Source organism: Dipodomys spectabilis, unplaced genomic scaffold (genome assembly GCF_019054845.1).
Source record: "Dipodomys spectabilis isolate Male_0828 unplaced genomic scaffold, ASM1905484v1 ptg000024l, whole genome shotgun sequence".
In the NCBI taxonomy this organism is placed as follows: domain Eukaryota; kingdom Metazoa; phylum Chordata; class Mammalia; order Rodentia; family Heteromyidae; genus Dipodomys; species Dipodomys spectabilis.
The window spans coordinates 28,099,550-28,111,814 of record NW_024870701.1 but is presented as its reverse complement, the minus strand read 5'-3'; the positions used below and the strand labels follow the sequence as shown (position 1 = coordinate 28,111,814).

Sequence of the window (12,265 nt, the reverse complement as noted above, 5' to 3'; positions counted from 1 at the left end):
TCACATGCAAGAGCACTGCCTGGGAGTTTTCCTTGTTTGCAAATCTGAATTTTCATGAAATGAGCAGCTTCAGACCTGGTGGCTTTTGTCTGAGCATTCTGATGGGGAGAGAGTGGGAGAGAAGGAAGAGAGCCTGGTTAGGATGTAGGATGGTGAGGGCTGATGGGAGAAAATGGGGTAAGGCTGTAAGTCTGAGGCTCTGTCTCAGAGAGACTGAAGTTCATTAACAACCATTTCCAGGTCCCCACGGCTGTGTATACATGATTTCATGTAGCACACGTGCTGCCCCTGATTAATGTCTGTAACAGAATCTCCATTATACCAAATGGTGGCTTGTAAAAAAAAAATCTCAGAAAACATAGTGTGCCAAAGAGGTATTTGCAAAAATCTGTCTCATGTCAAATATAACTGTTATCTACATAGAGAGAAATTGAAGACTAATAAGTTTCTTAATTGAAGGAGGGAATAGAGTTAATCCAGATTCCAGGATGCTAAGAGCTATGATTCTTTGGAAGGCAAATTTTCCTTAAGAAACATAAATTTAAAAAATTCTACATATGCAAAAACCTTAAGATCCAGCCAAACCTTTTTATGGGGGAAAATAGTTTAACATTCCCATATTTCAGTACACTCATGTAAATAAAAAAAAAGATGTATCTTGACCTTTATATTTATCTCCTACCTCAAAATCCTATCAAATCTGTTTAATAATCTACCTAATTGAGATCTGAGGCTCACAAATAAGTAATTAGAAAACAATAATAAATCAAAACCAAGAAGTCGACATTTGGCAGGACTGAATATAGGCATAAAATCAAAGCCTTTTGTTTCTGTTAAGACACCTTAGTGACCATGAATAGAATATCTGATTATATAGAAATGTTTCTGAGGGCTGAAATATACAAGCAATTGGAAAATGCTCAGACTTGCCAGTCATTAAAGTAAGATGACACTTTCTCCATCTTTCACAAGAAAATATGTATAGTTACTCCTGTATACAACTGATACGAACACTAAATGACATAGTACAATTCATGACATATGGCAAATGCTCAATAGATACTAGATATTTTATTATTTTATTTTATTCTTTGAAATATCAAAGAATAGGAGAAAATATGTAATACTAATATATAACATGATATATAATATTATTTCACTGTTAATTATGATGACCAAAGTTGGTTCACCACAGAAATATGCAGCAGTTAAGAAAGAATACCTCATGTGGAAAGAAAAATAAAAGAAAGTATACTTCATTTGGGTATAGGAGTTTACACCTATAATCCCAGCTACTGGGGAGACAGAGATCTAAGAATTCAGTTTGAGACAAGTCTGGGTAAGAGTTAATTAGACTCCATCAGGACAAATAAGCCAGCAAGGTGTTGTACACCTATAATCTAAGCTATAGAAGAGCGTAGGTTAAAGGATTGTGGCTTGGCTCAGGTGGCTCAGGCCTATAATCCTAGCTACTCAGGAAGCTAAGATCTGAGAATCTTAGCCAGCCTGGGAAGTAAAGTCTATAAGACTCTTGTCTCAAATTAATCACCAAAAAGCTGGAAGTGGAGCTGTGGTTCAAGTGGTAGAGCACTAGCCTTTAGCATAAAAGCTCAAAGACAGTGCCCAGGTCCTGAATTCAAGCACTACAACCAGCATGCTCACACACAAAAAGAATTACGGTCTTAGACTGCCCTCAAGCAAAATGTGAGTCTCTACTTGAAAAATAACAAAAGCAAAAAGTTGGGCTTGGTTCAAATGGTAGGGGCATGCCTAGCAAGTAGGAGGCCCTATATTCGAACTCCAATACTTAAAAAGAAAACAAACAAATTTTCAGCTATGAGTTCCAAATGTAGTAGCCTAAGAAAACACAGTACATTGGTGACTACATGTCATCTAAATAGAAATGTGTTACCATGATACATTGATGTCTACCTTCAGATTCGCTCTCTGGCAATGCAGGAGATCCACTAGATGTTAAGGTTAGGCCCCAAACCTGTACCACTGGGGCTGATTTCAGACTGCTGTCTTCTCCAGCCTTTTAATTTTATAACTGACAAAAGGATTACAAGGTGGAAAACGTATTTTTATTCAGGTCATATAAGCAAGAGGATTAGCTAACACCTTACCCAGGTAGTTCGTAAGATCATACACATGGAATTCAACAAAGAGCAGGGCTAGATACACAAATGGATCCACAGAGCAGAACATGTCTCAGCAGAAGTGCTCTGGCTCTGCCTGAGCTTCATGTTGGAAATGGAATCTGGTTTGATTGGAGCAGACTTAGAGAATAAAAGTGATTTGCTTACCAACCAGTCCTTTTTTAATGCAATTTTTATTGTTTTATAAAGGTGATACACAGAGGGATTACAGTTATGTAAGTCAGATAGAGTACCTTTCTTTTTTGGACAATGTCACCACTTCCCTTCCTCTCTCCCTGTTTTCCTCTCCTGTCCCCACCCACAAGTTGTATAGTTCATTTTTAACAAAGTGTGTAGCGAGTACCACTTTGATCCTCCATTTCCATACCCCTCCCTTACCTTACCAAAGAGAGATAAATGAACAAACAAGACAAAAGCAAAAGCAAACAAAAACAGCAACAAAGGAAAATCACCTCTTGTTTCTATTTCCTGAAGTTCTTTTCAATAAATATTATTTTACATGATCAGATCTTTTCCTGAATGTTTTCTCTGTTGCTCAGGAGGGTGATCACCACTGTTTCAAATAACTCTGCTCCTATCCTGTCAAGTTATTAAACAGTCCTCCTACCATACAAAAGACAGAAATGTCTTAATACTATTAAAGTCAAAGTGGCTACTACCAGGACCATGATGATAGCCATAACACTCCATCAATGGTGGAGATCTGGATAGGTAATGTCCCCACACAGCAAAGGTACACCCTGAAGCTCAGGTAGAGAAGGCGGCAAATGCATTTTTCTCACACAATTGTCAGACCAAGGCAGAATCTCTGTATTCTCACAATTATACTCTTCACATGGGAACTGCTTGATCATCATTTTATCTGAGTAGCCATTTTGTTCATCTAAAAGTTTTCTGTTTTCAAGAAAATGGATTATTGAAAAGGGTTTAAGACCCTGCCCAACTACACCCTGCAGTTTTAGATTATGGCACAAGAAACACTTCCCAATCCTATCTCCTCTTTTTTCCTATCTCCTCTAAATGTGCTTCCTTATTTCTGCTTTTTGAAGTACCACTAACAAACAGCAAAGGTGTCATTCTCCCTTCCAGCTTCATATTCAAGTTTCCTGAAATACCTACTTGTTGGCTGGATCATTGTCTTTTCTTAATTGGTTCATAATTTCTTACATATCCTTGATAGCAGAATGTTTCAGAAATCCTCTTCTAGTTTGTAGTTTATATATATTTTTTGAAAAAAAGATTCCCTTCATGAACTCAAATTTTTGCATTTGAAATGGAGATAATGATACTCAGAAAGTTGTCAAAGGGAATAACCAAGCAAACACCTGCAAATGACTATAAAAATAAACTATTGTCCTGTAAGCTCTCAAGCCTTCCCATATAAATTGGGAGAAAAATGTAATGTTTGTTTGTAGGCAGTCAGATATAACCTGATGGTTTCGTGTTGCCCTGGCAGGGCCCAGGATTTCAAAGGCTCCTGATTCCTCACACCCATTAAAAAAAATGCTCCTGTGAATGCAATCACAGAAGGGATTTGCCATCCAAACCTCCAGCTCTTCTGGTGAAGAAAGTCATGCATTCATAGCAATGCTCCATGATCTCTTTAAAGAGTCCCATTTCTATTCCCCAGGTAGCCCAGTCCCTCAAAAAGGAATTTTCTTATCTGTAAAACAGGAAGGATATCATCTCTACCTCTTTCAATGAGGTTTCTGTGAGCATTCAAATGAGATTGCTAAAGGGTTATTACAATCATGTTTGTATTTTAACACAGCCTCTGAGTTGTCAGAGCAACCTTGTATTCTATAAGAGCAGAAATTTCTGATGCAATATATATTTTGAAACAGATTCGCAGGAACAGATAAATACAAATGGATACTCAGAGCAGATTGGTCAGCTATTGATATGCTTCTGGAACATTGCCCTTTTGGTTATACCTCAAGTTAAGAACCCTATGTTTATATAGCTTTTGACCTTTCCTGCTTGTTTGGTAAGATTATCCTAGATATATACTAGTTATTGCAAATAAGGGAAACCATGGGACCTATGTTTCTTTGGGCCTGGCTTACTTCACTTAATATAATTTTTCCAAGTCTTTCCATTTCCTAACAAATGGAGCGGTGCCATTCTTTCTGATGGAGGCATAGAATTCCATTTTGTGTGTGCGTTTGTATGTGTATGTGTGTGTATATATGTGTGTGTGTGTGTGTGTGTGTGTGTGTGTGTGTGTGTGTGTGTGTGCATGTTTGTATCACATTTTCTTGATCCATTCATCTACTGAGGGGCATCTGGGTTGGTTCCATATCTTAGCTATGGAAAATAATGCTGTGATAAACATAGTTGTACTGGTAGTTGTAGTTTGGCCTTGTTTGTGATCATTCTGGCAAATGCCCAAAAGTTGGATTGCTGGGTTATAGAGAGTTCTATGTGTAGTCTTTCAAGGAACCTCCATACTGTCTTCCAAAGTGGTTGAACAAGAGAACAAGATGATGCTAAGCAAAATGAACTCCAAGTTAGGGACACAACAGGTTTTTTTTTTTTTCCTTGTCGCTATTGTTTTTAATATACTATGTGATTTTTTTGTTTCTTTTGTATGTTTTCCCCCTGTTTTTACTGTATTTGATTTCAGTGCCCTGCATCTTGTATATACGTTTTTCTAAGTTGGGAAGGGGAAGGGAAATAACAAAATGCTGAAATAAGGATACAGGTTGACCCATTGTAACAATGAGATGTACAAGACACTATGCTGAAAGTGAACTTTACAATTTTGGGGATGGTGGGGGGTTGGGGAGGTGGGCAGAGAAGGGATAGTAGGAGAAAAGCAAAGGAGGGAGTAACAATACTCAATAGTAAATGTACACCTTACCTTACTCATGTAATTGTAACGCCTCTGTACAGTATCTTTACAATAAAATTTGTTTTTTATAAAAAGAACCCTATGTTTAGAATGATCTCAAAGAAATACCTCCCAACTAGTCTGATTCTCATCCACATTACAATCACCAAGGCAGAAGCACTTCAATTCCATTTCTGACTTGTGCTGATCATTTTCTGCTATCTTCTTGATGATTCTAGAAGCAAGGTATCAACTGTGATGAAGGTTCCGCATTCAACTCTGGTCCTTGCTGCCTCCTTGGGACTATATAGCAAGTTCTGTATGTAGAAAGACCCTACTGTGTGCTATGGTTCTTCAGACAGGTAGCCATGTCTCCCCTTAACTTGTCTTGGCAAAATACAAAAACATAAGCAAACATCCCTAGCATCTTGTCTCGTTATGGGAATGAATCTGTGTTTTGGCTCTTCATGCTCTTTTTGTTCACCTCAGAATTCAGGAACTTTCTAAAGAGAATTTTCCCCAAGATATCAATCAGGTGATCAGTTTCATTTTCTAATTCCACACTGTGCTTGTCAGCTAAGTAGATACCGTCTTATCTGTCCTTTTAGAAAGGAGGGAAACATATCCTAACTATCTAAACTTTTTTGAAAAAGCACACACAATGTCACAAATCCTGTCTCTCTAGAGACTGTGAGTTAAAAGCAGCAGAAACCTAGGTCATCCTGCCAATTAAGTTAAATGCTTACAACACACACCTTGAAGGCAATCTGCAGCACTAACTGCCCAGAGGGAGCTCAGGAACTCAAAAAGGTAGAGGAAAAGAGCCACCTTAATCCTTCACATTCTGCCATTGGTTGTTTTCTAAGTGTGCTTCGGTGGCCTTCAGCTCACTTGAGAATTTCCTTCCTGGCTAGTTTTTATTCAAGGAAGAATAATTAGAAACAAGACATTTGGTTTAATGCAAACTTACAAAACAATTTTTTCCATGTCTATGACTCAGTGGTTTTGTGGAAAGCATTCTCAAAGCAGATCTGTAAATTCATTACACTTCCTCTTCCCTTAGCCTGATTACTTCTCTTTTGGGGATTTTGAGAAGTTTAGAAGTAAACAATTCCTTGCCCTATTTCACAAGCTTAAGACATGCTGACATTCCTTCTCATCACTTACAATACTTTATCGTAATAGTCTATAGTTTGCTTGCCAGTCTCTTCTACTAGACTAAAATTCTCGAAGTCTGGGCCCTCACCTTCAATTTTTGTTCCCAGCATGCTCTTTGACTCCTACTGGAGCTCAGAAATTTCATAAATGCATACTAAATGAAGAAATGAAAAATTCAGGATTCCTTTCTTTCTTTGATGCATCTTTTGTCATTTTAGGACATCTTCTTTCATTCTCAAGCAATGTGTGTGAGGTACCTGACATATGAAAGGAATGGTGAACTACTGTGTCCACACTTTATTTTTAGACAGCCTACATGCCATGTTTTTTTTTTCTTAAAAAAACATCTCCACTCCAAATAAACCATGGTCAAAAGAAATGAAAAGTTCTAGTTGGCATCAGTCCCATTTGTCTTAAGTCCTGGTGTTGTGTGGATGACAAGCACTGGCCAGTTATGTTAACAGGTGATAGAGTCAAACTATTTGCCCAATTTGTTCCTAGTTTCCATTTCTAAACTATCCTTAAAGAAAATTATAAATGGGGTCACACCATCCTCACAGTATTCCAGGAGAGAAACCATGCCATCTGGATTCATGTTTTCACCAAAACAAAACAAAACAAAAAATCAAAAACAACATTTGTAGTTATTGAAATTAGCAAGCATATGCTTGATTTGCTCTGCAGCCCCTGTCATACAAGGCTTCACTCTTCCCGGTTTCTGTTCTTTGAGTTTGCCTTTAAGTGATTTCATGTAATCTTGGATATACATTTTGTAGGCTTCCTTTGTGAAGCTGGTCTCCTGCAAGTGATGGTTCATGACAATGTCCACACCAGTAACTACTGTGCTTTTAGTAACTTTGCCTTCATTGGGGGCATTGCCACCAATGGGCAAGTCATCAACGTTACCCTCTATCCTACTGACTATCTTGCCCTCTACCTCCAGGCACAGCTTGCCTGAGATCTCCCAGATCTTGTAGATGTTGGAGAACAGCTCATTGTGTCCGATGAGGTCCAAGTAGATGATCTTGATGGCGGCTACAGGGAGAAAGCCTGGTTATCTGAAGCCCGCTGGCTTCAGTGGGTGCTGGGGGAAGGGGAAAGAAGGTGGAAGAATGGACATGGTGATCCCCCAGGTGACCCATTACCCCCTGAGTCCCCAGAGTAGAATAGTCCATGACCCCTCATCCTTGGGGTCAGATACAAAAATGACTAGCTGATCTCTGACCAGAAATCTCTGAGATGTCCACCATGACTTCCGGTCAATAATGGCTCCCCATGCCACGTGGTGACTAACTTAACTCTTGTGAGACATTTGCATTTGTGTTAAGTAGAAAAGTGTGATTCAGTGGCAGCAAAAAGCAGGTGTTGTTGAGAAAGGCAGAAGTTGAACAGTCAGCATAATAAGGCACTGTTATGGAGAGGAGGTGCTTTCCCCAGTGTAATGGGGTCTATGGCCCACTGTCACCCAGAGCTTCTGTCTTGAAAGAGGAGTTTAATCTTCCCAGAGGCCACCAGTGCTTTCTGCTCTGTTTACTTCTCTAAGTATTCTTGTCATGAGCTTCTTATCTGAGCCAGAAAGTTTACAATTCTCCCTATGGTTGGAAGGAGCCAGGTTAGCTCAATGGTACAGTCACATGCCCCGTGGAAGCCCAATGTCAGGCAGATGACAAGACAGATGTGGCAGTGAATTCATATAGACACACTGCCAATCACAGGATACAAGTGTGCTGGGAGTACGGAGGAGGCTCTTGTCTATAGGGAAAAGGGCAAAGATCAGGGATGATTTCACAGGAACAAAATAGTATGGAAAATGAAGTATGTGTAAAGAGGAAGGATCCACAAATATTCCAAGCATGAAATAAATAAATAATGTAGGCCATTAAAGGCATAACAGGTAACTAACTACCCCATCCTCAGAGCGGTATCCTTTCACCCCCATCCCATGCCAGCCTACAACCTCAGTGCAAGGATGCTAAGTACAATCAATCAACAGTGTCTCCACGTTTCTGATTCCTTCCATCCATGACTACACAGATGCTTCAGAGTCACCTGTGTGGGTACAAGTCCATGTTCTACCTTGAGCTTTCTTCATTGATCTCGGTTCCCTTTTCTACTTCTACATAGGGGACCATAGAAACACTATTTCCATTAAAGGACTTTGGTGGGAGTAAAATGAATTATTGCTGGAGAAGTGGTTAGACCAGAATGTAACTCAGAGCACGTCCCCTGCTGTGGAGCTGCTAGCCATGTTTATCCAGGCCCTTATTATTTTCCTGCCCTTAAGGAGACCTGAAAAATTACCATTCTCCACAACCACTTCTCTTAACTGTTTTCCATTCAATTGCTCTATTCATGATTGGCAGACAGTTAGAATCTTTGCTGCATTGGTGAGCAGATGAGGTCCTTACCTACCTGTTCTCTGTTCCCCGTGGGTCCTGCCTGACCTTGTGCTCAGCCCCACAAACTGGGTAACCTTTGTTCAGTGTTTGCTGCCTAGGGAGATACTTTCAGGATCATTAAGAAAGATATGATTTCTTTCTCTCTTTCCTCTATCTCTAAACTGAATGTTAATTTCTAAAATTTTTCTTTTAGAGCATATACTTTTCTTTTTTCTCTCTCCATAGTTCTTCTTAGAGTAAAACTTTCCTGGGAAGGGGGTTATGAGGCCACTATAATGCTGTGCAAGGGTTGACTTATTAGAAATGAAAATGAACTTGAAGAAGAGCAAGAAGGTATCGAAGTCAGCTATCCAGACTGCAGAATTTTTACTTCTATGTACAGCATGGGCAATTTTAACAACCAATCATCTGTAACTATATCTATCAATATTTTTTGTATTCCACATATTCTATATGTACTGTATCAGGGTTTGATCTTCTAGTATATACCCATTTATATGTACTTAAAAAAAAAAAAACTAGGGAGCATTTAGGCCACTTTCAAGTTCTCATTATTATAAATGATAAAGCAATGATTGTCCTTGTGCCAATAGACAAGAATTTCTTCTGAAGTGTAGATTAAATGCTTAGAATTTGAATTGCTGGATCTAAAGGAATGCACACTTTCAATATTGTTACGCAATATAAAACTCTTGCATTGTCAGCAATAGCAAATAAAGGCTCAGTAAGTTTACACCTTTGTTCAACACTGAGTATCATCAAAACTGTAAATTTTGACAGATCTACTATATAAAAAGTAACTCGCTCATTGTTTCACTTGGTATATTTCTACTTAGGAGTGAACTTTGGCATGTTTCTGTTTTCTTCTTGTCAGTTTGTAACTTCTGTTATTTTCTTAAAAAGAAAATAATGCACAATTGTGCTGATGCTTAATTATCATCCTTATTGTGAGAGTGCCTCATCTAATCAGTTGAAGGCATTGCTATTTAAAACAAACAAACAAATCTGATCTCCAAAGAACTGGGAATGTTGTCAGTAAATATCTTCAGTTGGCAACATTAATTCTTCCATGAATGTTCAGTTGTTAACTTGTACCGCATATATGGGACTTTCTGGTTTACATGTTCTAATGAGTAAAAATCTTAAATGAGAGGATAGGAGAAAGGAGGGGAGGGAAGAGGAGGAGAGGGGAGGGGAGGAAAGGGGAAGGAGGGGAGAGGAGGGGTCGGGATTCTGGCAACCAGTGGCTAATATACAGAATTGTTCATCTTTATGTATACCCTTATATTTTTATATTTTACTGTCTTATCCAATGTCCATTTCTACTGAAATGTCCATTTCTAGTTGTTTGATTTTTTAAAATGATCAGCTAGATATCAATCAAATAGATAGGGAGATAGATAACTTATTTCTCACTATCTAAATTATACTGTTTGCTTTTCTCCAGACTTTACCTTTAGGATGTTTTATAGTAGTTAAGATCTTTAGGATGCTTTATAGTAGTGACGGTGGCTATTATCAATGATTTACTGATATTTTTAGAATCTTTCTAATGTTTTACTATAAAGTTATGTTTATTTTCTGTAACATATTACCAGCCCAGGGAAAGTTCTTTGTCATCTTACTCTATTAAGTAAAAAAAAAATTTATATACATATCAAATGCTATACCTTGGACATCTTATCAAGATTTATCATTTAATCTGTCTGTGAACAATTCGATTTTTTTTCCTTTGAGTCAAGTTTTAATTTGCATTTCAAATTAAGCTCTAATTATCATAATGTAATTTTTTCATTGTAATCCTAGCTTCTATTTGCTACCATTCTGATATGGAATACTATTTTTTTTTAAACAAATGGGATTTGGCTCTGAATTTCTCATATCTTGGAATGTGGCCTCTTGGTATGTCTTGTAAAATGTTAAGAAGCTTTTGCTCTATCGCCTAATACATAGGTAATAAACACTTTTTTAGTTAATATAAGTCCATTGGAATTTATTAATCAAGTAAGGATATACTACTTAGTTTTATGAGAGTTTTCTCATTTTCTCCTCCAAATTTACTTGTTTCATTATTTCTTCTATTTTTCCAGGAGTTAATTTAAGTGGTAGCTTTTAGTCAAGGAGTTTACATATTTTCCCCTAACATTCTTAGAGTTCTCTATGTTTATATTTATCTCTATTATATGTGAACTTAGCCTCCTATCTAATAGTGCCTGTACATATCTCATCTCTTTTACTTAATCAAAATGTTCAGATTTTCCTATTTTACTGATGCTTTAAATGACCTAGATTTTAGCATATCAAATTTATTGATGTAATATTTTCTATTTCATTATTAACAATGTAAATGGATTACTTAATTGCTTTTCCTCAGGCTCTTTGGGACTCATTTTACAATTTGCCTGTCATTTCTTTAGTTGCAGATTTAAGATATTTTATTTTAAGCGATCCTGTTGGTAAGAGATATTTATGGCAATGACATTCCTTGGGAACCTTTCTCCCTGTTCTCTCTGTCACACTCCCTGCTATATTTTTATCATGTCACTAAAAAAGGACACGTGCACATCTTCTATCTTCATATAATCTCTTCTTGTCAATTAACTATCTAGTTCTGTAGCGAATCTAGTCTGGGAAGAGTCTACTTGCAACAAGTGAGTTAGGCATGCTTACAACGGTAGTTATTTCTTCTCACTGAATATTTACTAATTGCTTTCTGGATAGTATCCATTCAATGTGAACGTAGCCATATGATCTGTTGAGCTGATACAATATGAGCAGAAGTGATTTGTATCTCTAGAGCATCCATGTGAAGAGCCAGTTCATGATCCACCTCTCCTCTAGATGGTGGCACCAGAAGTGGGGTCAAGATGCAGCATCCCTCATCCTTGCTGGCCACTGCCCCTGGCAACATTACGGGCTCAGCTGAAGTAACATGGAGCATGAAGTAAAGCAGGCCCTGGCAGCAGTTGCTCTTTGAGACTTAGAAGTGTTTTCTACAATGTAGTCTGCCAATCTTGAGACTAAAATAACCATCTCTTATAGGTAGAGATCTTCAATCCCCTTTCACTAGAAATGCTGCTTATGCAATAAATGAGCAAGCATGCCTTCTCCCGCATAGGGTCTCAAGAAGTCAAGACACAAAAATATGCCCTCCAGAAAAAATTAACTGGTTATATTTTTGGCCCATGAGGGATAAAAGTAGAAAAATACATTTTAGAAGAAAATAAAAGAACAGCTCATGTTGGCAGTTATTAACTGTGTAAGGCTAGTCTCTTCTCTAGAAACGCTGCTGGAATACTGGCCATTTGACACAAAATTGTTGAAATGTGACTGAATAGTTCAGATAACTAACTACTGTAGGTTCAGACTGGCCATGTCCAAGGTTAATCTTCCAAAAGTAAAAAGAGGCCACTCTTTCCCTACCTTATTAAACTGGGTAGAAGGGTAATTGATTTCTTTAAAACGTATAATGTAGAACACCTTGTGTCTTTGCATATGATTTTATAACATCTGCCTCATGCCACTGTCTTTTTAATATTTTTTAATTTTTAAAAAAAATGTATATTATTGTAAAGATACTGTACAGAGGGGTTACAGTTACATGAGTAAGGTAATGAGTCCATTTCCTATGGAGCATTGTTACCTGCTTCTTTGTTTTTCCCCTACCATCCCTTTCCTCCTCACCTCCGCAACTCCTTCCTTCCCCCACCCCAACC

At 37.8% G+C, this 12,265-nt stretch overlaps 1 pseudogene; it reads right to left on the bottom strand.

The window, feature by feature from the left end:
• Positions 1-6,628: 6,628 nt before the first annotated feature.
• LOC122104265 lies at positions 6,629-11,460 on the bottom strand (annotated as a pseudogene).
• Between the last annotated feature and the right edge of the window lie 805 nt (positions 11,461-12,265).